Below are 23,673 nucleotides of genomic sequence, written 5' to 3'. Positions count from 1 at the left end.
TTCCAGGTCTCCTGCATGGATGCATAGTCCCAAGGTTTTGGGCCGTCCTCAATGGCTTTTCCAGGCCACAAGTAGTGAGCTGGATGGGAAACAAGGCTACTGGGACTAGAACTGGTGCCCATATGGGATCCTGCACGTGCAAGGTGAGGACTTAGCTACTAGGCCACCGTGCTACTTGCTACCCAACCTGTCAGTTTTGAGACATGCAAAGCAGCATCTCAAAGCAAGTAAATAAGTAGAAAAGGAAGTTTGAGGAAATGGAAACCCAAGAGTTACTAGTGGAAGCTCACACTTCAATATTCTGTCAAGTCGCAATTTTCCAATTCCTGCCCCACTAACCTCACAAGCCAATGGTTCTCATAGCCAAATGTACACTAGTCACCCTGGGCAGACCATCATAAAAGACCAATTTCTAAGTCTTATTCGGCCTTCTTGTTTTAAAAAGGATTGGGCAGTTCTATTAAACATTAAGTGATGCCGAGGCTGGTAAATACATAAACCACAATGTTGATGGCTCCTAATTACACCTCTCAAGGTCTCAGAAGTCTCATAATTTCAGCACCCAAGCTATGCATTCCTTTCTCTTGTATCCAGAAGTAACACAATCACCTTGTTTCCGATCAACAGTAACAATGAGGCCACCTCTTTCTACTGCCCCTATTCCTGTTAAGTGCAGCTTTCAAGATGTAATGAGAGGTTCCCAGAGCAATTGCACAGGCAGAGTCTTTTTGCCACCTAAAGCGGTATAGAGTGGGTCTATGGTACCAGAATCTGTTGCCCTCTTCTCACTCTTCCCAATTCTCTTTTGGAAAATCACCTCCTTGCACAGAAAAGAGCATCACAAATGCAGCAAGTAAGGCTGAGAAGCTCCAGACCCTGTCTCAGCCTTGAACTCAAGGCAGGCCATGAGCCAGTCCTATCCCCCCAACTTCATGCTTATATTCAGGGTATATGCTATAACATCAAACAGTATTAGTCCGCTTGAATCACAGTTCTGTCATTCACACACACACACACAAAACCCTCCAGATTCATTACTGGTTCATGAAAATTGGTCAAGCTTATACACCTTTTCAGATTTGGGAAATGTTAAGCATATTTGGATACTTAAAGCCTGCACAGAACGTCTCTACAAAAGGTCAGTGGCAACGGAAGTGTACAAAGTCGTGTTAATGGCGTCTGGAACAAGATAGCTGAATTGGATCTCAGCTCTGCCTCTTACAAGGTGCCTGCTCTTCGGCATGTTGCTTACACATCTTTAACTAGCGAAAAGAACACCGTGTGTGTGTGTGTGTGTGTGTGTGTGTGTGTACACACATCAGTATCTAAAGATTGCTTTTGTGTAGACTACGGATTGTAGGCTGGAAACTGTTATCAGTGTTTAGGCAAGAGCTGAGGAGGGCTTAGACAAAAATGGCAGCCTTTGGGATGTAAAGCAAGAGACAGGCTGCAAACACTTAGAGACTTAAGTATTGGAGAGAGACAAACAGCAAAGCACCAAGGAACCTGTTCAGTGATCCTACATTAGAACACGCTGGAAAAAAACAGATAAGCCTGCTAACAGGGCCCGGTGCGGTAGCCTAGGGACTAAAATCCTCACCTTGCATGCCTAGGATCCCATTTGGGTGCCAGCTCGAAACCACTATTCCACATCCCTTCCAGCTCCCTGCTTGTGTCCTGGGAAGGCAGTCCAGGATGGCTCAAAGCCTTGGGACCCTGCACCTGTACGCGAAACCCAGAAGAAGCTCCTAGCTTCGGCTTGGCTCAGCTCCGGCAGTTGCAGCCATCTGGGGACTGAATCAGTGGATGAAAGATCTTTCTCTCTGTCTCTCCTTTTCTCTCTGTAAATCTGCCTTTCCAATATAAAATAGGTTAAAAAAATAAACCACATGTAGTAAGATCTTGTGATGTAACCTATAAGCAATAATTCATGAGAGACCGATTGCTTACGATCATGTGAGATTGTTGATGTTCCTTTTACCACTGTAATTACTACTGCCCATGGTAAACGAGGATCTAGTCCTTACTGTCCTCCCATTAGCGCCACATGAATCACACACTAGCATGGATTTCTACAGGAAGATGCTGGACACTCTTTTGCACCACCCTAGTATCACACTGATACCTTGGTTACAGGTTTGATAACACCATGGAGATGAAGATCCAATTTTTTTTCTCCCAACCCATGGAGGAGTGAACCTAAGGGGGTGTATAATGGAAACATAGTGGAAGTAAGTATGTTCATAGAAACAGAGAGAAGCATGTCCCCATGCACGGAGTACAAGAATTGACTCACCGAGAAATGGCAGATAATCTACACTGTCGGGAGACACCTCAGTGGCAGTGTGATGGGACATCACGAAAGACATCTATTACAACACTGGATTGGGGAGAACACTGGGGAGGGAGCATGGAAAAAGGGAGGGGTGACCCTAGTGCCTATTAAATTGTGTCACGAAATAAAGGGAAAAAAAGTCCTGCTAACAAATAAGTGAGTACTCTTAAATGCTAGTTTACCCATGGTTTTTAATATCACAGTCTTTAAGGTAATCCTGTTACTTCTCTCCCTCCTCTTGAAAGATTTGAGCGTTTTTTCATCCCTGAGCATTAAAAGGAAACCTTCGCGGCAGGTGATGCATTCATCACTTTGAGGCTGTGTTAGCCCAAATATCAGAGTCCCACTGTTGGTGTATTAGTGGTTTTTAGGTGCACTGCAGACTGGATAACCTGAGACATAAAATAACTCTAAATCGCTTTCAGGGAGAGCTACTCCCTTCTAGCTCTTCCAATGATTTTTGTCAACAAAATTGCAGCAGCTCGTGTGGGGCCTGAGACATCTTTCACACCTCTCCCTAACACTTGCTAACACCCTTGTTTATCAGGAAGCAGGTCTCTGGGCCAGGGCATTCAGGAGGCCACAGGATCTGGCTGGAATTCACGTACGTCGTGTCTTGGTTGAAATATTTTTAAAGCATGCTTTCTATTTGTGTTAAGTGGAGCTTGTTTTCCAGTTGTTAACAGTTCTATGTGTGTTTTTAAGTTAACTTTTAAAATGATTATTTAAAGGAAACTAAAGAAACACACAGCCATGGTCAGAATTGGGGAAAAGGGGTTACCATTGTTGCCTGCCTTGGGTCAGGGGCTCTAAAATGTCACCCAGCAATGCTAGGACTTCCGGCAGTAAGACAAAGGTCTCCTTAGTGCTGAAAGAGCCATCACACCCAAGGGGAGGGAAGCCACCTTCCCTTGGGAGAGGCTGTTCCTGGGCACACTTGTCCCGTGCCAGGAGGTGTTAGCACCTACGAGGCTTACACAGCCCACCTGCACTAAGAGCAGCCTAGCTGCATGTCTGCCAGCCCAGCAGGATCTGTACTCAACTCCCTATGCAGAAACCCTCCCAACTGCAACATTTGAGTGCGCTGGGCTGGGCTGGGCTGGGCTGGGCTTCCCACTGCTCAGCCTTTCCCTCCCAGTCACCACTTTCTGCAAATCATCAGACCCTCTGGCAAGGGAGTGTTTTGTCTCACGAGGAATCTTTGTTTATCGAGGAGTCGATTTTCCAAGCACTTTCCACTTCCAGCCTACCAGGAGGATTTCAATGCTACTAAACTACTCCCCCTAGTGGACTTCTTACTGGGACTTCGAAAATATCCCAAGCTGAAAGCCCAGACAAGTGCTAGGTGCCACACTGCCTGGTAGATTTTTTTTTTATTAATTTCACTGTCAAAAACAGCATAATTCTTTTTAAAGTGCCTGGTGGTGGTAAATTTGGGGGCAGTGTCATAATAGGTTGAGCCTCCACCTGCAAATGCCAGTCATCCACATGGGTGCCAGTTCAAATACCAGCTGCTCTCCTTCTGATCCAGCTTCCTGCTTATGGCCTGGGAAAGCAGTGGAGGATGGCTCAAGTCATTGGGTCCCTGCATCCACACAGGAGACCTGAAAGAAGCTCCTGGCTCCAGACTTTGAATTGGCCTAGCTTCTGCCCTTGTGGCCATTTAGGGAGTAAACCAGCGGACGGACAATCTCTCTGTCTCTCCTTCTCTCTGTGGAATTCTGCCTTTCAAGTGAAAGTCAATGTATCTTTTTCCTTAGAAAAGGGTAAATTTTCAACTGGAAAGCTAAACTGCCTTGTATAATTATTCCAAGTTTTATTTAATAATTTCACTTGCTTAGAAACATCATTTAAAAAACAGGTATCATCTGGAATCACACGGTATTCATAAAAGAATGCTGTTTCAACCACAGAAAGTAGGAAGGATATAATCTGAGTCAAGGCCAGCGTTAGGGCTTTCTCCTCAGACATGGGTGATGGCCTCTCCTGTGTCATTCAAAGTATTTTCTCAAGATCCCTGGAACAGTACTGTAAAAATGAATATAGTCAACTGATCTTGGACAGGGGAGAGACTATATTGTAAGTAAATGCTTTATCAAGCCATAAAAACATATGGAGAAGCCTGAAAGACACATTATGCACTGAAAGAAGCCAACATAAAAAGGCTACCGCCTGCATAAATCCAACGTTATAAAATTCCTGCACAGGTAAACCTAAGCAAGACTAAAAACATGGTTGCTGTCAGAGGCTGGGGGATGGGCAACAAGGGTATGGAGAAGAGGAGAAGAGTTTGTCAGAGGCTAACTCCTCAAAGCAATTTCAAATTCACACACGAGAGAGAGAGAAAGAGAGAGAGAGAATCCAGACATATTCAACATCCTCCTGATGTGATGCAGGGATGGCCACACTCATTACCAACTTCCACACGAGAGTAGGACATTGTTGTAACTGATGGATCTGCAGTGGCAACTCCTTTGGATGCTAAGTTTGATCCTGGAGGCCACTCTCGGTGTCTATTCCAAGAATTTGGACAAATATACTTACTATGTACCATACAGCATCACGCAATATAGTTGCTTTGTCCTGAACATCCTCTGGGCTATGCCTCTTCATCCCTCCCTCTGTTCTAATTCCTGACAGTTAGGAATCTTTTTGCTTTTCCCATAAAACTGCTTTTTCCAGAATAACATAGTGAGGCTTTTTCATGTTGGCCTCTTTCACTGAGTAGTATGCCGTTATAATTCCCCTGAGTTTTTCAATGGCTGGAGAGCTCACTCTACTATTTGCTAATATCCGATCACCATCCATACATGCCACAACATGCCCATTAGCCACTTAGGTATCCTCACCCAAAGGGCATTTTGATCATTTCCAACTTTTGGCAATTATGAGAAAGCTGCTATACATAGCTATATGTGGATTTCTATGTGGACTTGAGTTTGCAGGTGTGGTCTGACACAGTAATTTCAGCATCACCTAGGAACATTTTTTTGAATGTAGAGTCTCAGGTGTCACCACAGACCTGATAAGTCTGCATTTGAACAAGAACTTCGGGCGGCTTAAAGTTATAGATGCACTCATGCAGAATAGATAACTTGATTTCCACCTGTCAGAAATCTTGGAAGAAAAGACATGTCTCCGGTGCCGTTCGACATTGCAGGAAGAGCAGCAATGTGGGCAACGATAACAAACTTTACTCTTGATTTTGCTCCACACTGTGTTCAACCCAAGCTTTTGCCCACTCAGATGTCGTTATTACTTCATGTAGCCAGGTCTTACCAGCTATCTGTGCTTTAAATGTGCCTTCCGTGTTACCATATGTCAAACACAGGCATAGACCCCTCTCTTTAAAAGCCCGCAAAAGCTAGCAGGAACAAATCGTGCCTGTTTGTTGTATTCAACTGTGCTAGAATGGGAGTGAGGACAGCAGCTATGCTGTGAGGCGAAAACAATGCACTGACGTGAATTCATCACCCACCACTGGCTCTCTGCGCCTTCTCATTTTACTTCTCTCAGCAGTTTCACAAGAGGAGCAGTGGTTTCCTCCTTCAACTGCCGGAGCACTGCAGTCACCAAGTGCTTCAGCAATCTCTATAAAGCCTCATTGCCGAGAAGGACCCACGTCTGATCCCCTCTGATCTGCTGAGCTTCTGACACTCGAGTCTGTAATCCAACAGCTCTAGTTGCCCACTATGTCACATGCTCCATGGAAGGTGAACCCTGAGCAATGAAGACTCTCATTCATCATCTGTAAGATGGGCAGGGAAATGGGCTGAGCTCATCTCATCCACTTCCCATTTGCTATTGGGGTTCTATTGTAAATGATACCCCCTAACCTGGAGAGGAAATGTGGGTTTCTCCGTACTTCTGTCTCTGTGTCAGTGAGTCTTGAAGCCCCATGAAGGACTCAAGACCACAGGGTTAGGAGGAGAAACGATTCAAACTGGCAATAACTTCCCAGCACCGTGCAGTTGTGGTAAAGAATTTGGTGTTAAGTCCATCACCCCAGAGAGCCCTGGACCTCCTCCACTCTGTGTTTTCTCTGACTTTTACTCGCATGTGCAGCCTTCTTTTCATTTTTATGTTCCCTCCTGCCACAGCGTCTTTGTACATGGTCTTTCTCTTGACCCCATTCGGGTAAATAATTCCTGATCATTCTTCAGATCTCCATCACAGCATCCCTTTGTCAAGGAGAGTACCCTAGGCTAGGGGCTGATTCAACCACACACATCACAGCATTGCCTTCCAAGATGCTGGACGATCATGATAGGATTCTGAATGATCCCTGACCTGCCCTTGCCTGCTCTGTTCAGTGTGGTAACCCCTGGTAATTGCAGAAATGAGTTTTTAATTTTACTGAAGTCAACTCAAAAGTCATACTTGAATTCCTGAATGGGAATTTTAAAGTTATGTAAAAACTTGCACATTAATATACATTTTGACTTGCAAATACTGGGAAACCCAATAATGTTTCTACTGAAAATTTGGCATATTCATTGATGCCTTTTACATATAAAGTATGTGTTAATTATTAAGACTCAATAATAAAAATGTCAACTATTTGAATTCTTATAATGAGCATGAACATACTTAGGTTGAAGTAATGGAGCTGGGCTTGGTGCGGTAGGCTAGTGCCTAAAGCCCTCACCTCACACACCTGGGATCACATCTGGGTGCTGATTCATATCCACTACTCCACTTCCTTTCCAGCTCCCTGCTTGGCCTGGGAAAGCAGTCAAGGATGGCCCAAAGCCTTGGGACCCTGCACCTGCGTGGGGGACCTGGAAGAAGCTCCTGGCTCCTAACTTTGGATTGTCTCCGCTCTGGCCGTTGCAGCTGCTTGGGGAGTGAACCAGCAGATGGAAGATCTTTCTCTCATTCTCTCCTTTACTCTGTAAAAATCTGACTTTCCAACAAAAAAATAAGGAAACAATAATGAAGACAACCAAACAAAACATATTATCACATTTATTAGACTGATGGGTTGATTTTGCCTGTTGCTTTTTACTTGCTAATGTGACTCCTAGAAAATGCAAGTATACATGTGGTTTAAGTTGTTTCTCTAAAGAACTCATCTTGATGCTTAGGACTTAAGGTGTCTGAAAAATCAATATGAGCTAAATAAACATTTGATATTTAAATAAATGAGTAATTATCCTCTTATGTCGAGGGGGGCATGACACATCATAAGGTGCTTTTAATCTATTTTGACATTTGTTATAGAAATAAGAGACAGCGTCACTTGCCTAGTCCCATTAGTGGACAGTACTTTGTGAATGCTTGCTGGGGAATAACTGAGTGAACAAGAAATCCTCCAAAGCCCAACATGAGTCAGGACCAGGTCTTTTGAGACTTCTGTTGCCTTGGATATAAATATGAATCTTCGCATTTCATCTGATTGCTAAAGATTGCTTCTCCTAGTTTATAAGGGCTCCTAAGGGATTTTTTCAAATACAAAATTCTGAAACTGAAACAAGAAAAATATCAACAAGAGAATAAGTTGGTCAGGTTACAACAGTAAATTAGATTTGGAAACACCAGCCACGCGCTTGTCCTCCAGAACTTGAAAGATGATTGGCCTGTGGCTTCCTGTTCATCTCTAATTGTGCCAGAGACTTTTCAGAAGTGTCATAAAATCCAGTTGATTAGAATAAGGTGAATCTCAACTCCTCGAGCCCTGTAATATCCTGTTGCAATTATTCAACCATACAAGTTCAACACGCACTGTGTATTGGCATACACTCTGTTCTTAACTTTTAAACCCTTGTGTGATTTTCAATGGCAATTCGATTCATAGGGTTTAGGTTATTTGCCTTCATCAGTACTAAATTTTGAAAAACTATACTTACATCACTTCCTCTGTGTACTGTCCTAGAGCTGAGCTTCTGTCTGCCTTCCTGCAGCAGAATGTGTGTGCTGTTCCTTGTACAAGCTAAAGGGTACCTAGAGATTAAACACAGCAGTCCTGAAGCTAACTAGCCCAGATTCAAATTCATATCTTTCCACCTGGGGTCACATTTGGGTGCCGATTCATATCCACTACTCCACTTCCCTTCCAGTTCCCTGTTTGTGGCCTGGGAACGCAGTTAAGGACAGCCCAAAACCCTGGGTCCCTGTGTAACTTTGGATTTAATGTCTTTGACTTAAAATGTTTTATTTATATTATTGAAATACAGAAAGAGACAGAGATTTTACATCAATTTGCTGCACACACTCTCTCGATACGCCTGCTACAGCTGTGGCTGGGCAAGGATGAGGCCTGGAGCAGAAAACTCAACTGTGGGAGACTGAACTATTTGCTGTAGCATCACAGTGTCTCCAAGGGTGCATGTTAACAGGAAGCTGGAATCAGGTGCAGAACCAACATTGGACATGGATGGGCCAAGCCGCACCTGAAATACATACTACACACTTAACCCCTTGCCATTAAAACGAGTAAAATAATATTCCTTATGTGTTATGTCAACACAGTTTCTTCTACAAGCTTTTATACACTAGCCACTGTTCAAACCATTAGCTGTTATTATTCTGAGTTTCTCCTTCAAGAAGTAAACAACAAAGAACCTGATAATCGCCTTGTTGCTGATAATATCCCTTTCACAAATACATATGCAGTCCAGACCTACCTTGATCTTCTACTCATCAATGCCTCGTATCTTGTTTCTCTACCAACCTCAGCACCTAGCTCTTACCTTCTAATCCAAGATGGTGGCCCCTTGCTCCACATTGCAACCAGAAGGAAGGAGCAAAGAAGAGGAAAACCTGTCTCCTACACACACACACACACACACACACACACACACACACACACACACACACACACCACGTCCTAAAGTCCCATTCTCCATTTCTGTTTCTGTATCATTGAACAGAGCCTAACCTCATGGCTATCTTCAAGAAGACTAGGAAATGTAGCTTTTTGATTCTGTTCCTATTTACTCTATCATTAGTACTAGAAGAAAAAAAAAAAGGAGGGACAATGTATCGTATCACAGACTTGATACGCCTGTATCGTATCACAGACTTGAAACAAAGGTCCACACCCCCTTCTTAGCAACAAGCAACATGATCTGGAATCCCTACCAGACGAAGTTTTCTGGGCAGCTGAGTGTGGTTCACACAGCTACAGCGTTAACTCAGCGCTGACAATCTCTACAGTTTGTTTGTAAGTCCTATAAATACATATTGCATAAAACACGCGGTAAATGTTTATTCTGATTCTTGTACAAAAGCAACCGCAAATCTCTCCATTGCGCTCTCCTTAGAATTATATTCAACGAAAGGCTTTGGATGCTTGTGGACTTACAAAGAAAAGGAACATCTCGTGACTAAATGCTGCTCTAGTTCAAGAGGGAGGTGCAACAACTCCAAAATGCAGCCCCTCTCCAGAGCGCCCCCGGTTAAGCCCCTTGTCCTGCTGTCAGTAAGAAGGCAGTGGCCCTTCAGCAAGCTTGGGGTACTGCTCCAAGACTCACCGCAGACACGGTGTTGGACAAAGACACCTCCCCTTCCCGTCTGAGCCCTTACACATAAAAGATGTTGTCAACACATATACAGATAATAGGAAACATGTTTTTGGCTGGTAACTTGGTTTTGCAGTCAAGTTTGAGGACTAAAGCAGATATTTATTGGAAACTGCCCCAGTCTCCCACCACACTTTCTGTTTCCAAACAGAACCGTATTTCCTGGCCTTGCCATTAAACTGAGAACTGACTCTAAGTTGAGGGAAGGCATGCCACCCCGTGTCCACAAGAATCATCTTAGAGTTGGGCAGGTGCTTGAATGAGATGTAAGGAGGTGGGCACCTTGGGGGCTCAACATCAGTTGATGTTGGCCGTTCTCTTGAGATCACAGGGAACTCATTTTGTGTTGGGATTTCCGTTAAGTAGCACAGAGATTTCTCATCTTAATAATGGTTCAATCTAAGATTTTTCTAAATTTGACAATGGCGTAAATGTGACGCACATTTGGTAGAAACCACAATTCACATTTCCCCACTTTCTGGATAGCATTACACAGGTCTGTGTGGTCTAAGCTCTGTGATGTGCTCAGAGTCACATCTCCATGGAGCTCAGCTCATATTTTCAATCCCTCAGCTCCCTTAGGCCATGGTGTGCAACGGGCTTCAGGAGGCAGAAACATCACAACACGACGTCCCATGTCACCAGCATGTACTCAAACACACAAAGGAGTTCCCACCTATCAGCTATCAACATGGCACAGAGACTGACAACACAGCTTTCAAGTGGTTGTGCAAGAACGAAATATTTAGTGCCTCATGTCCACCAGGCACCACTACTCAGCTTGGGGATGCAGACAGCAAGCAAGATAAGCCCAGTCCCTGTCCTCAGGGAACTTTGCAACCTTACAAGACACTGAGCAACTTGATAAGCAAGAGCAATGCTGGGGCACCCTCATCGCTACACTGCGTCCCAGCCTGCTGTCAGCAGCCTTTTTGTAAGGCGGCTCATGCTTAGCCAACATTTAAAAAATATCTCTCTCTGGGGCCTGGCAGCATGGCCTAGTGGCTAAAGTCCTCGCCTTGAATGCGCTGGGATCCCATACGGGTACTGGTTCTAATCCCGGTAGTTCCACTTCCCAGTCTGCTCCCTGCTTGTGGCCTGGGAAAGCAGTCAAGGATGGCCCAAAGCCTTGGGACCCTGCACCCACATGGGAGACCTGGAGGAAGTTCCTGGCTCCTGGCTCCGGATTGGCACAGCACGGGCTGTTGTGCTCACTTGGGGAGTGAATCATCGGACGGAAGATCTTCCTCTCTATATCTCCTCCTCTGTGTATATGTGACTTTGTAATAAAAATAAATAAATCTTTAAAAAAAAAAAAAGCATCTCTCTCTGTTCTTCCCATCTGTTCTCTGGGTCTCAATGAACCAATTTCTAAGTGTTCATAGACTTAGAAACCAGAGAAGAGGGAGAGTCCTGCAAAATACCTTTTTTTTTTTTTTTTTTTTTTGGTCTTACAAGCATCTCAAACCTGTTCCGAGACACTGTTAGCCAGGAAGTCAAAAGTCAAAGTAGGAACAGCAACACTTCCCACTCTCAGCCCTCACTCCTTTAATTAGACTGTGCTTTCCATCCTAATACAAGATTTTGTGAAATAATGCTCCTCCACCCCCATCCAACACACACATGCACAGTCGCACACCAGTGCAGCCAGAAAATGCCGCTTGTCCTTAGGAAATGTGCCACCGTGGAGTCTGGCTTTACAGATGGACTCCTCCTGGGCTTCCCTTAGCTGTAATTCACATGCTCACCAGCTGAGGGCAGGATTACACAACACACTCAAGGCTCGTTCTCCTATTAGGAAAAAAGATGGAAGATGTACCTGCATCTCAGCAGAGTGAAATGTTTGGGGGTGAAGGCAGAGGCGCTTGCGAATGATCACCTGTGTGCTTAGAAAAGGCAACGTGAGAAATGCCGGGAGCGGGCAGACTGCACGCCGGGCCGGGTTGGGCCCTACTGTTGGTTCAGCAGTCATCTTTTATCCACTATAGCTCTCCGTGTCCCAGTAGGATGGTGAAGATACTAAGCTACATGACCCTGCCCCTGCAAACATGTTTTCCCTCCTTAATTCTGTTGATGGGCACTTTGGCTTCTACTGCAGCTATCACCTTTCTAGAATGCAAATTTGGACTGTGCATACCCCCCTTTAGACTCTGCAGGTAGGAAGTTAGAAGTGGCATCATTCATACCCTTGGCTCCATTTTTTTTCTCTTTGAGTCAGAGGTCAGAAGTTGCTTCAAAAGTTTGGGGTTAGAGGTTGTACTGGGTTAAGGGCTATGGTAATAACTGATACTCATGGATATGCCAGGCGATGTAGGAAGCACTTTTGAAGAATTAATTTATTTAGTACTCCCTGTTAGTCCAATGAAAGAAACTTTGATTATCTTATTCTCAATGCCACAGAGATATAAAATAGATTGCTCAAGAGTATACTAACGGGCAATGATGGATCTGGGATTTGAACTTCTGAGAATGGACTGACAGCTGTGCCCTGTGTCATTTGCAGGGTCTGTAGGGGTGGACAGGAAGTGACCCACCGACAGTTACCAGTCCTAATTTATAGTAAGGCAGATTTGTTCCTTAACTCATTTGCACAGGCTCTCAGGAAGGGTACACTGGCTGCCTACCACATGCCAAGCATTCCATTAAACACTAGGATCTGCTCCTTGGTCTGCCTGGGCTAAGAATGGAAAGGCAGACTGCACTGTGGCACATGCCAAGGGTTTGCTGTGTAGGCACAGGGGTGTACAAGGTGCCACAGAGACCAAGACCCAGCCAGGCAACCCCAAGACCGGCTAAAACAAGGGGTTGCTCCCTTCATGGCAGCCTGGGTGTGATTTTTATTCTTTTATTTCATTTTTTAAATTTAACTTTCCCATGTTCTGTGAACTTATATTTAGTATTTGTATATTTATTTAAAATGCACAATGACAGAAAGAAGGGATGGGGGAAACACCTTTCACTGGTTGGTTCATTCCTCAAATAACACAATGTCCAGGAATGGGCCAAGAGCTCCAGGTGGGTATGGGCAGCGGGCACCCAAACACGTGGCCATTATCTGTTGCCTTCCCAGGTGCATTACAAGGGAGCTGGATGTGAAGCAAAAGGGGTACCATTTTCAAACTCAGGCTGAGATGCGATCTTCAGAAGCAGCAGCTTGAACCACACAGCACAACAGCATGCCTTGACCATGACTTTATGAGTCCGAGTCCCTTTCTAGCTTTTTGCCCAGCTGGATCCTCCCTCTGTGTTGCTAAATGGGCCAATGCTACAGACTAGAGCCAGGAGCACTGGGTCCTAGCATCCTGACCGCCTGTGCGACTTGGAACAACCATGCCCCACTGAGCAAGGTCCCCCATCTACCACAGAGAGCGTCTCAACTCAGTGCACAGAAAAATACTCACCAGGCCTGGCCCCAAGCTTCATGCTGTACGTGCAGAGAACAATTTCTCGCCTCTCAGACCAGTCTAGAATGTTATAAATTACCAAAACAGGGTGAGCCTAAGCCTGAATCCCATACTGGAATGCCTTGGTTCAAGTTCCAGATTCTTGCATTTTCCTAACGAGCATCCTGGGAGGCAACAGGTGGCCGCCCAAGTAATTGGGCTCATCTGCCCTACAAGAGGACTGGATCGCATTCCTGGCTTTGAGCTTCTGCCTGGCACTGCTCTGACCTCTGCTTCCCAAGTAATTTAAGGCATTATGATTTATCAAGTTGAGCTGCCACATGCGATGTGACCCTCCCACTTCTTCCTGGCTGCTCTTTTCCAATCCGCCTCCCTTCCAATGTGCCAGAACTGAGCGGAGGATGTCCCAAGTGGCTGGGCCGCTCCCACTCAAGTGGGAGACTTGAATGAAGCTCCTGTTCCCGAACCCCAGTCATTGTGGTCACTTGGGGAGTGAACCAGTGAGTAGATTTCTCTCACTCCCTCTCCCCGTATAACTACCTTTCAAATAAATAAATCTGTTTAAAAAGTTAAATTGCAAATCTTTTCTGGCTATCACTGAGAAAAGATTCTGAAAGTTCCCATAACCACTGTTGTGTTCAGATACCTAATTTGAGTCAAGCTCTGTAACCCTTCACCAGAACCCTTTGAAACAGTTGTAATTCTTGGGTCCATTTTCCTGATAAGAGTTTAAAAGGTTCCATCACTCACCCAAAGTCACACTGGTCATGAGAGGCAGGAGGATCTGAACTCACATACAGGCCCGGCTGAGCCTGAACACCATTCTTCCTAACCCTTCAAGAGATGAGAATGGGAGACAGTATCTCTCCCGGAGGTAACAGGCTCAAGTCAGGAATGGCAGGTGATGCCTGCTTAAGTTCTTGAGAATGATGTATGTTGATATTACAAATCCTAGCCCTAGAATTTGTTTTTCCACTGACTTTCTAGCCTTTGTAGCCAGACAACTTGGCTATATACACAAGACTGGAAACCAAGCAAAGTAGATTCCTTCCACTGCTTCCCATAGCTTCTGGTCCAGAGCTCTCCAGAAGAGGTGGAAAGTGATGTGAATGCTAATTTGATACATGCCTCCCTCAAAACTAACTTGGCTCATCCCTAACTGTTTCTTGAACAGCGTCATCTCCAGGGTAAGCACAATTATGGAGAGAAATTGTCAGCACTGCTCACCCCAACACAGATTCCCCAAAGTCCTGCAGAATCTCTACTGGTGACAGAAGTTCCCATCTTCTGGGAAACATCTGTGAATCACAGATCTCGTGTCAACTAATAGGAGGAGAGGTTTTGGCTCCCATCACTCGCAAAGTCCCTGAGCCATCTAAAAGTGTGTGCTCACCACTTTCCCAAGCCAAAGAATGAAGCAGCTTTTGCAAGCTGCCTTTAGCAGAGCAGAGAGCCAAGGCAACTGTCACCGCTGAAGTTTACAATGACACTTCAGATACTCCACCTAATCAAAACCAGAAATTTTGGTTACATTATTAGCTGTTTTTAAACTTCTAAATTCTGAGCTATGCAACCATAAAATACAGTTGTTTTAATTGCATGAGTAAATAATGCTGAATGTGTTTTCAGGACTGTGCAATTATTACCATAATTCAGTTTTTTAAAATTCAGAATTTTAAAAATTCATCAACCTGGAGGTAATCCTCATATTAATTTGCAGGCAGTCTTCATACCCCATGCCCAGTCAACCCCAATACTCTATCTCTAAAAGAAAGAGGGGTCCAGCACAGTGGCCTACTGGCTAAAGTCCTTGCCTTGTACACAGTGCGATCCCATGTGGGCGCCGGTTCTAATCCTGGCAGCCCCACTTTCCATCCAGCTCCCTGTTTATGGCCTGGGAAAGCAGTCGAGGATGGCCCAATGCCTTAGGATCCTACACCCACATGGAAGACCCAGAAGAAGCTCCTGGCTCCTGACTTTGAATCAGCTCAGCTCCAGCCATTGTGGCCACTTGGGAAGTCAACCAGTGGATAGAAAATCTTTGTCTTCTTATTTGTGTATTTTGTTCCAATAAAAATAAATCTTTCTTTTTTAAGGTCAAAGAAAAGAAAGCATAGGGGTATTCAGGCTGGAGCATGTTGGGTGGACTAGTGTTACCCCCACCAGCCATGTAACATGCTTAATCCTGTACCCTGAGGTATGCAAAATCTGACAAGACTCTTCTCATGGCCTGTTAAGTATTGAGTGAATCATCTGGATCGTTTGAGTTTCGTCCTGTGAAAATGTGGTTGCAACACATTGTTGGACTGTTATAACCAAACATAATCAATGTGAAATGGTACAGCAAAGTGCTTTGCCAGCCTAGTCACTCCACAGGTGACAACGGTTACTGCTGGGGAATGTGTAGGCTCTACCCTGTCACATATCCACATGGCCTATGCTAGAACAATGGCTCATGCATTTGCAATACATACACAAGGCATGTACCCCATTGCACTTGTCTCCTAAACAGACAGGAGGGGCAGCAACAGGAACTCCTTCTCAGGACTTCATCTCCACGGGTTTGTACCCTCTCATGACCACTGCACTAACGGTTCTTTCACGTGCACATTCTGATGGTCTGTCCTGTGTCTGATGGCACTGCCACTACATCAGACGGAGCAAATTAGCCTTGTGGGAACAGGTGACTACTCTGTCCCCCTGGGTCCAAGCCACCTTGAAAAGATGAACAAAGGGAGGGAACAATGGCCCAGCAGTGGCAGCTGAGACTTCAACAGCCTCAAGCTCCTGAGCCAAAGGCAGGCTCCAAAACTCTCAACAGTAAATATACTCTGGGAATACAGGCAGAGTCTCAACCTTACCTGTCCCCTCCCAGGACCACTAAATTACAAAAGACGCTTCTGTGGGAGGAAAGAAAATGGTCCCGAGTGCAGTGGCATTTTTCATTTCCAGGGATACTATAAAACCAATGAGAAAGAACATGCTGGCATCATGGCTAATGGAGCCCCAATGTATCATATAACACTGAGTTTTCCTAATGAGCAACAAAACGTATTCCATAGCCCTGTGTGACCAATGCTGAGATGTGCAGTCATGAATGTCCTCAACAGACGTCAGTCATCCTCCAGTTAAGCAATTTCGAAATGACCAAAATCATGGCAGGATTATTGAGTGCCTCAAAGCCGGGGTATTAAATATTTTATGCTCTCACCATGATGGTGCAGTGTTTCTTGGTGGTTGCAGCTCTATCATTTGATGTCAGTGATCCTGAGAACACGTTCATTTTTCTGGAAGTCTCATTGAGGTTGCTATGGGGATGAGAGCTGCTCTGACATATTCCCCCAAGACCTGTTTGCTGGCTTTTTCAGTAAACACTTAATTATGTGTTGCATTTGACAATCAGTGTGCTTCAAGGAGAGTTTGCCTAGCTGATTTTAGGCTAAAGATGGGTTTTTCACAAACGATGCTTTCAAAAGCTTATTTGGTGTGATTTTAATAAATGAAGCCAAGTCCTGAAGCCTCCAAGGGGAAAAACAAATGAAAAGGGAAGGAATCAGCCTAATTATTTCTGATAACCTAGCTGTAGAAGAGCTTTCAAAATCTTTATCAACACACTTAGCTCCATAGTAAAAGACTCCCCCAGCCTGGGGAAGAGAAAAGATTCATCTTTACCATATAAAGTAAGCAAGCAAATCAAATAAAGAAAGCCTTGTAAATGTGTTTTTACATATCTGAAAGTCAGAGCAACAGAACGAGAGTGAGAGAGAAAGAGAGGGTTTAGTCCCAAATACCTATAGTATCCAGGTCTGGGTCAGGTCAAGCCGGGTCTCTCACACAGGTGGTAGGGCCCGTGCACCTCAGTCATCACCAACTACCCCTCACAGTGCACATTAGCAAGAGTCTGGATCCAATGGGATCCAGATACAGAGGGTCCAATACAGAGTGTGGGGTTCTTGACTGCTTGTCCCAGAAGGCACATTTCAGAGATACGTTGTGGTCGTATCTAAGAAGGTGTGATCAAATTGTAAGATCCCTCTACTGGAAAGGGTTTCTCAACCCAAGAACGGGCTTCTGTGATCCCAGAGTCGCATTTCATTTGTTTTATAAACATTGTGTGTGTGTGTGTATCCCTGTTTCCAGAAAAAGAGTCTACTACTAATATCATAAACTGAGGAAAGCATCAGGTAAAACAAGAAAAGTGACCACTGATTCGTTTCCATGTAGTAAAAAATATCCCAAGTCTCTCTGGCAAAGCTTGTTAATGCCTCCATCATATATAATCATAAAATGAAAGTGGGGACTCGGCAGCAGGGACTTCACCCCTAACTCATTCTACATCCAGCTACAATTCTGGATGATATGCTTGGACTTCTTCATCTGATGGAGTACTTACTTGGTCTAGAACATAAGACACCTGTGTCCCATATCAGAGAACTTGGGCCTATTTCCAGCTGCAGCGCCCAACTTCAGCTGCATGGTAATGCAGAGCCTGGGAGTCAGCAGCGGTGACTGCAGTTACTGGGTTCCTGCCATTCCTCACTCCTGCTTCAGGACTCCTGAAGGCATGTGGGGTGGTGAACCATGAGGGCAAGTTCACTTTTCTCAATCTCTCTCTTTATCTGTCTCTCTCCCTCTCAGATAATTTTTTCTTAAAAAAAACTAAAACCTAAAATAAGCACATAAACTAACACACACTGGCATATTAACTTATATCAAACTGCCTGCTACACACTTCTTCACTAAATTATTTTATCCAACAAAGTCACTTATTTGACAGATTCTTGGGAGAAAGAAGTTTATATTTGATTTGCTCTTGCCTAACTACTAACTGTGCATCAGTGTATCCTCAACACAATCTATTTTACGGGCCTATGATTTCACGGTGGTTGTTTATATTACAACTAGAACATGGAGTCTAAAGTGTTTAGAATCAGAGAAAATACAGACAGAATGGAAGCAAACCTGAAAGTGGATTCAGGAAGGGCTCTACCATCTCAACTTCAGTACACAGCTCACCTTCGGTATCTTTCAACAATATAAGCCTAAATATTTGAGCAGCCATGTAGGATGTATAACACACCATCCCTAAACAGAAAGGATTAAAATCACCTCTTTCTTACTGTTGTCTGTGGTTCTGGGATACAGAGAAGATAGCTCCACTCTGCCCCCATGATGCCTGGCTGTGCTGCTCGCTTGACTAGCGGCCAAGGGCTGGATGGTGGAGAACTCTACCATCTCCATGTAGCCTTGGAACCTCCCACCATGCTCCCTCGTGTGTTCTCCTGGCATGACAGTCTTGGCTCAGTCCACTTCATTGACCAAGTAAACCACCCTGGAGGCTCAGGCTCAAAAGCACATTAAAAACAGAGGCAGAAGCTCCAAGACTCCTTAGGACCTAGCTTCACCTGTCACAGAACAAAAAGTCTAGTGGTCAAGCAAAACCCTGCGGCCAGCCCACATGGAAAGACAAAGGTTGGGGCTGGTACCATGATGTAGTAAATTAGGTCTCTGCCCACAGTGTCACACTCCCATAAGGACTCCAGTCCAAGTCCCAGCTCACCACTTCTGATTTAGCTCCCTGCTTATGTGCCTGAGAAATCAGCTAAGATGGCCCAATTCCCTAGACCCCTGCACCCACCTGGGAGACCCAGGGTCCTAGTTGCAGATTAGCCCATCCCTGACCATCGCAGTCATACAGGGAGTGAACCAGCAGATGGAAGACTTCTCTGCCTCTCTCATCTCTGTAACTCTACCTTTCAAATAAAAATAAAATTTTTAAAGAAGAAAAGAAAGGCCAAGGTATTTAGCTGTGTCTCTCAATGAGAAGAGTGGCAAAGACTTGTTAGCTGTGTCTCGCAGCTCAAAAGGCAACACAGAAAGACATTTGGGGCTAACAGTTAAGATGTCTGCCACACATATGACAGTACCCAGGCTCAGTATCAGGCTTCTAACTTGAGCTTGCTAATACTGCAGACCCCGGAAGGCATCAGGAGCAGTGCATGCAGTTAGGTCTCTGTTACCCATGTTGGAGGCCTAGGATGAGGGACAAGCTCCCAGCTGCAGTTTGAGCCAGTTCTGGCCATTGCAGTATTTGGGAGATGGATCAGAAGTCTCCTCTCTGCCTCCGAAATAAGAATTTTTAAAAAGAAAACAATATAGGTTATTAATTGGCCACACTGTTAACTAGCCTAACTTTAGCACATACACACCCTCTCAGTTATGTCTGCAAAGTTTTCCTATCACCTTATTTTACGGACAAGATAACTGCAACTGCGAAGGTTCCAGAGCTTGTCCGTTGGTGGAAGAGCTGGGATTTAACCTCGGAGTGACTGTTTGCAAATCTATGCCATTCATGACTACCCCTCCTGCTTCAACCACACTCCATTCACTATTGCTTCTTTAATTTCTTCTCTTCCTGCTAACATGTTCTCACATGGATCTTACATGCAGTGCAATCATGTGTCCTGTTCCTTTGCACACAGCTCCTTCTCCCCAAAAGATCCTGGGTTCACAAAGTGGGGAGGGGGCAGCTCCTTGGATGGGGAAGGCGAGGATACAGGTGGCCAGTGTCTTACCCAGGCTCATGAGATGACTGCAGCATCATTTGTACAGGGCTGAGTGTGGGGTACTTCCGGAATACCCCAGGATTGTCCTTGCATCTATAGGTGTGGGCAGGTGTGAGCCACTGGGAAAAAGATAGGGGGTGATTCCTGTTCGTATCTCCTTCCTCTCAACTTCATCTAGAACTGAACCTGTCTAAGATAATTTGCGCTCTAATGAGAGCACTTGAAGTGCATTTCTTTCCCTTGCTTTGAGATTTCTGTCAATTTTTTCATCTCATTCTCCCCTAATAGAGCTAAAATCCATTTTCACCTAATTACAGGAAATGCCTCTAATGGGAAAATACAGTCTGCTGCTCTCTGGGCAGTCTCTGCATTCAATGCCTTTTCTTCCCATTCCCCAAGGTTCTCCTTCCCTTTTAAGGGGCTTGTTGAGCCCAATCCCTCCCCAGCCTCAGACACCCAGCTTTTCAGGTGTTTGCAGAGGCCAGCATACCTTCAAAGGATGTGGGCAGTCACCAACTGGGCGTCCAAAGGCCTTGAGTTTACCAGAGGTGAATTGTTAAGCACCAGAATACCATCAAGCTCTCGTTTCTGGCTTTATGGAAACAAAGGATGTCTCCCCACTGAAGAGCAAAGTAACTCAATATGGGATTACCCCCCAAAGATGCTTTACAAAATGTCTAAGCGCCTGTGTCATCCCCAGTGCTAACATGCATTCTCTCAGCAAAAGGGTCACATGACCCATGGTGTGTCTGCTTCCAAAGAAAATGCTGAAGTGCAAACTGACAGGAAGAAGCAAGCTTGGCTGAGATCAGGCCCTAAGTTCCAGTCTACATATGGCTGTGAAGAGCAGTCCTCGGGGCTGGCATTGTAATGGAGTGGGTAAAGCCACCACCTGCCACACCAGCATCCCATCAGGGCACCGGTTCATGTCCCAGCTGCTCCACTCCTGATCCGGCACCCTGCAAAAGGCCTAGGAAGGAAAGCCAAAGTCGGTCCAAGTGTTTGAGTCCCAATCACATATACTGGGAGATCTGGATGAGGCTCCTGGCTCTGTCAGGGCTATTGTAACCATCTGGGGAGTGAACCAGTAAGTAGATTGAGAATCTCTGTCTTTCCCTCTCTTTTTGTAATGCTGACTTTCAAATAAATAATTTTCTTTTAATAAAAGAAAAGAATGACTCTCTCATTCCAGCCACTGGCTGTTAGGCAGAAACAACCATCCCTGGCCCATGGTCCATGAAGTTCAAGGGAAACAAACAGAGCTGTAGATCCTATGCTTGCATCTACCTTGCTCAAATCCTATTACACGGATCATCTGCTCCCATTGTCCTTCAAACATCACTTATGTAAAATAAATAAAAACAAAGCTCACTGGCACAGGTATGCCCAGCGGAGCACACTAGCTCCCCATCCTGAAGGTTAGGTTTTTTGACCCACTGGGTACCCGTAGCCAGGTAGCCCAGGTGCCAAAGGTGCTGGGCGAAACCCTTTTGGCCACCCAGGGGCACACCCTCACAATTAAAGGGTCTTGATTTATAGGTGGATGACGGGATTGCACAAGTGGCAGTGGGAGATGGTCTGTGGTTTTTATGCCCAGGTCAGGAATTACATCTGAAGGACTTCCATTGATAAATCCATGACATGTATATGTATGTAGGGGATTGACACCACAGTGGTTTGGAGGGGAAAACAAGAGTGAGAGAAGTGGGTCTGATAGCAGAATCTGTGAGGGCAATACGGGGCTACTCTTGTGGAACTGCAATCTGCTGGCTCACCCAAGAACTGCAGATGGGGTCACGCCTTGCTGGGAAGCTAAAGGGGTGCCCCAGCTTGGTTGGGGTTCCCACTGGTGAGAACAAGAGTAGGTCTGAGGGTAGCAGGCATGGTTGTACATGGATACAGACTGTACTGGTGAGGGTGTGCACTGGGAAGGTGGAGTGATAGATTTGGCTTAACTTCAGCCCCCAGTGATACTCATAAGAGCCAGTTTGGGTGTAAAACAGGCCAGACTGGGTCTTGGCTCCCATTGAACTACATGAAAGCTGTGTCTGGGAGTGGACCAGTAGCGCTAGAACAACAAGAACCAGAATGGGTGTGGCCAGTTGAACGAGGGCCTCCGTTCTGATCAGGACAGGAGGTAGACAAAGTCAAGCTGGGCCAACAACCCACTGGTGTGTGTGAGAGCTGCCACTGGGAGGGGGGCCAACAGAGAAGCCTGGGAAACTCCTTCCTTGGGATGCAGCTCTTGCAGGTGAGCACAAGAAGCAAGGCAAGGAGCAGCCCAGACCATGCCAGGTTACAGTACCCACCAGCATACATGTGGGTGAGGTCTGGCGACAGACTAGTCTGGGCCAGCACATAACACCCAGTGGCAGATCTGAGAATCAGGGCAAGGGGCAGGAGGAGCCAGAACAGGCTGCAACACGAGTGAGTTCACATTAGAACCGGGACAGCAATCAGGCTGGGCTGGAATGGGTTACAGCACCCACCAGCAGGAGCTGGAACAGAGAGCAGACTATACCAGGCCAGGCTGCGGAATAAGATTGCAGATACTGAGGTGAGAGGAGTTGTCAGCCTGGCCCAGCAGGGGCAGGGCACATGAGTCCCAGGGACAGGGGATCTGACAGGGCTCAGGTAGCTTGGCTCAGATCATGGGGCCCACCTTTGTGGTGGGGGATGGGTTCCTGAACCCTGGGGACAGGAGAACTGAACTGGTGGGGTGTAGGTCACTTGACCCAGATCCTGGGGCCCGCATCCTAGCTGGGTGTTGGTTTTGTGAACACCCCGGGGTAGGGAATCTGGCAGGGGTGGGTCTCTTGGCTCAGGTCCTAGAGCCCACCTACTAGGTAGGTGCCGGGTCCGTGAGCCCCAGGGGTGGGGGACTCCAGCAGGGCTCATGTCTCCTGTCCCAGGCCCTGGGGCCCACCTACTAGGTGGATGTGGGGTTCCTCTACCCCAGGGGTGGAGGATCCAAAATGCTTGGGACACCCGGCCCAGGTGCTTGGACTCGCCTACAAGAACATGCCCTATTTAGTGAAGAGGGTGAAGCAGTAGACACAGGCCCTGTTGTAAAAGAATAAGGCAGCACATTTGGCACTGTAGCAGAACAACAACAGAACTAATTGGACAACCCTAAACAAACAATGACAGCAAAAAATCTTGGTGACTGGAGCCAATGGACATTGGGAGGGTGACATCATCCTCGGATCAGTGAAATTGGCAGCATTTCAAAACTATCCAAACCACCTGGACAGAACCCTCAGAATGTGTACATATTGAGAATCTGGGTTGATATGAGGTGGTGGTTCCTCATCCCTGGGTACTGGGACGTCTCTCCCCTTCCCGCAGGAATGACAAGAACAAATAGCAAATTTGGAAGCAATGAGTTCACCCAATTTTCCCTAAACTTTGATCCTTGCTACCCTGATCAACCATGCAACCATTATTTAAAAGTAATAATAAAAATAAATAAAAATCAAAGCACAGACCAGCTCTCTGCCCTGGGAAGAACACCTTGTGGAGTCTAGCACTGCTTCGTCACAGTCCCAGCTGCCCCTACTCTTGGACATTCTCATCTCTGGTCAACCTTACAGCGGCTCTCTAAGTGAATCAGCATTGTGTTTTACCTTGTTACCCTCCTGGGCTCAACAGATATCTGTAATAGATGCTGTGATGATCAACCTAGCAACATTTTGCAAGAGAAGACTAATGCTGGAGCTACTATAAAGTGCGTTCATTGGCAGGGTTTGCACCCAGACCTCTGGGCCACAAGCTAGCAGTGCCCTTTACTGTCCCCAGCCGTCCAGCACTATTGCCTCGCCCCTACAACACCTTCCACCGTGATC

Source organism: Ochotona curzoniae, unplaced genomic scaffold, assembly GCF_017591425.1.
Source record: "Ochotona curzoniae isolate NIBS_2020 unplaced genomic scaffold, NIBS_Ocur_1.0 contig_3622, whole genome shotgun sequence".
NCBI classification, from domain to species: Eukaryota; Metazoa; Chordata; class Mammalia; order Lagomorpha; family Ochotonidae; genus Ochotona; species Ochotona curzoniae.
The sequence above is the reverse complement of the archived record's forward strand: the minus strand, read 5'-3'. Positions refer to the sequence as shown.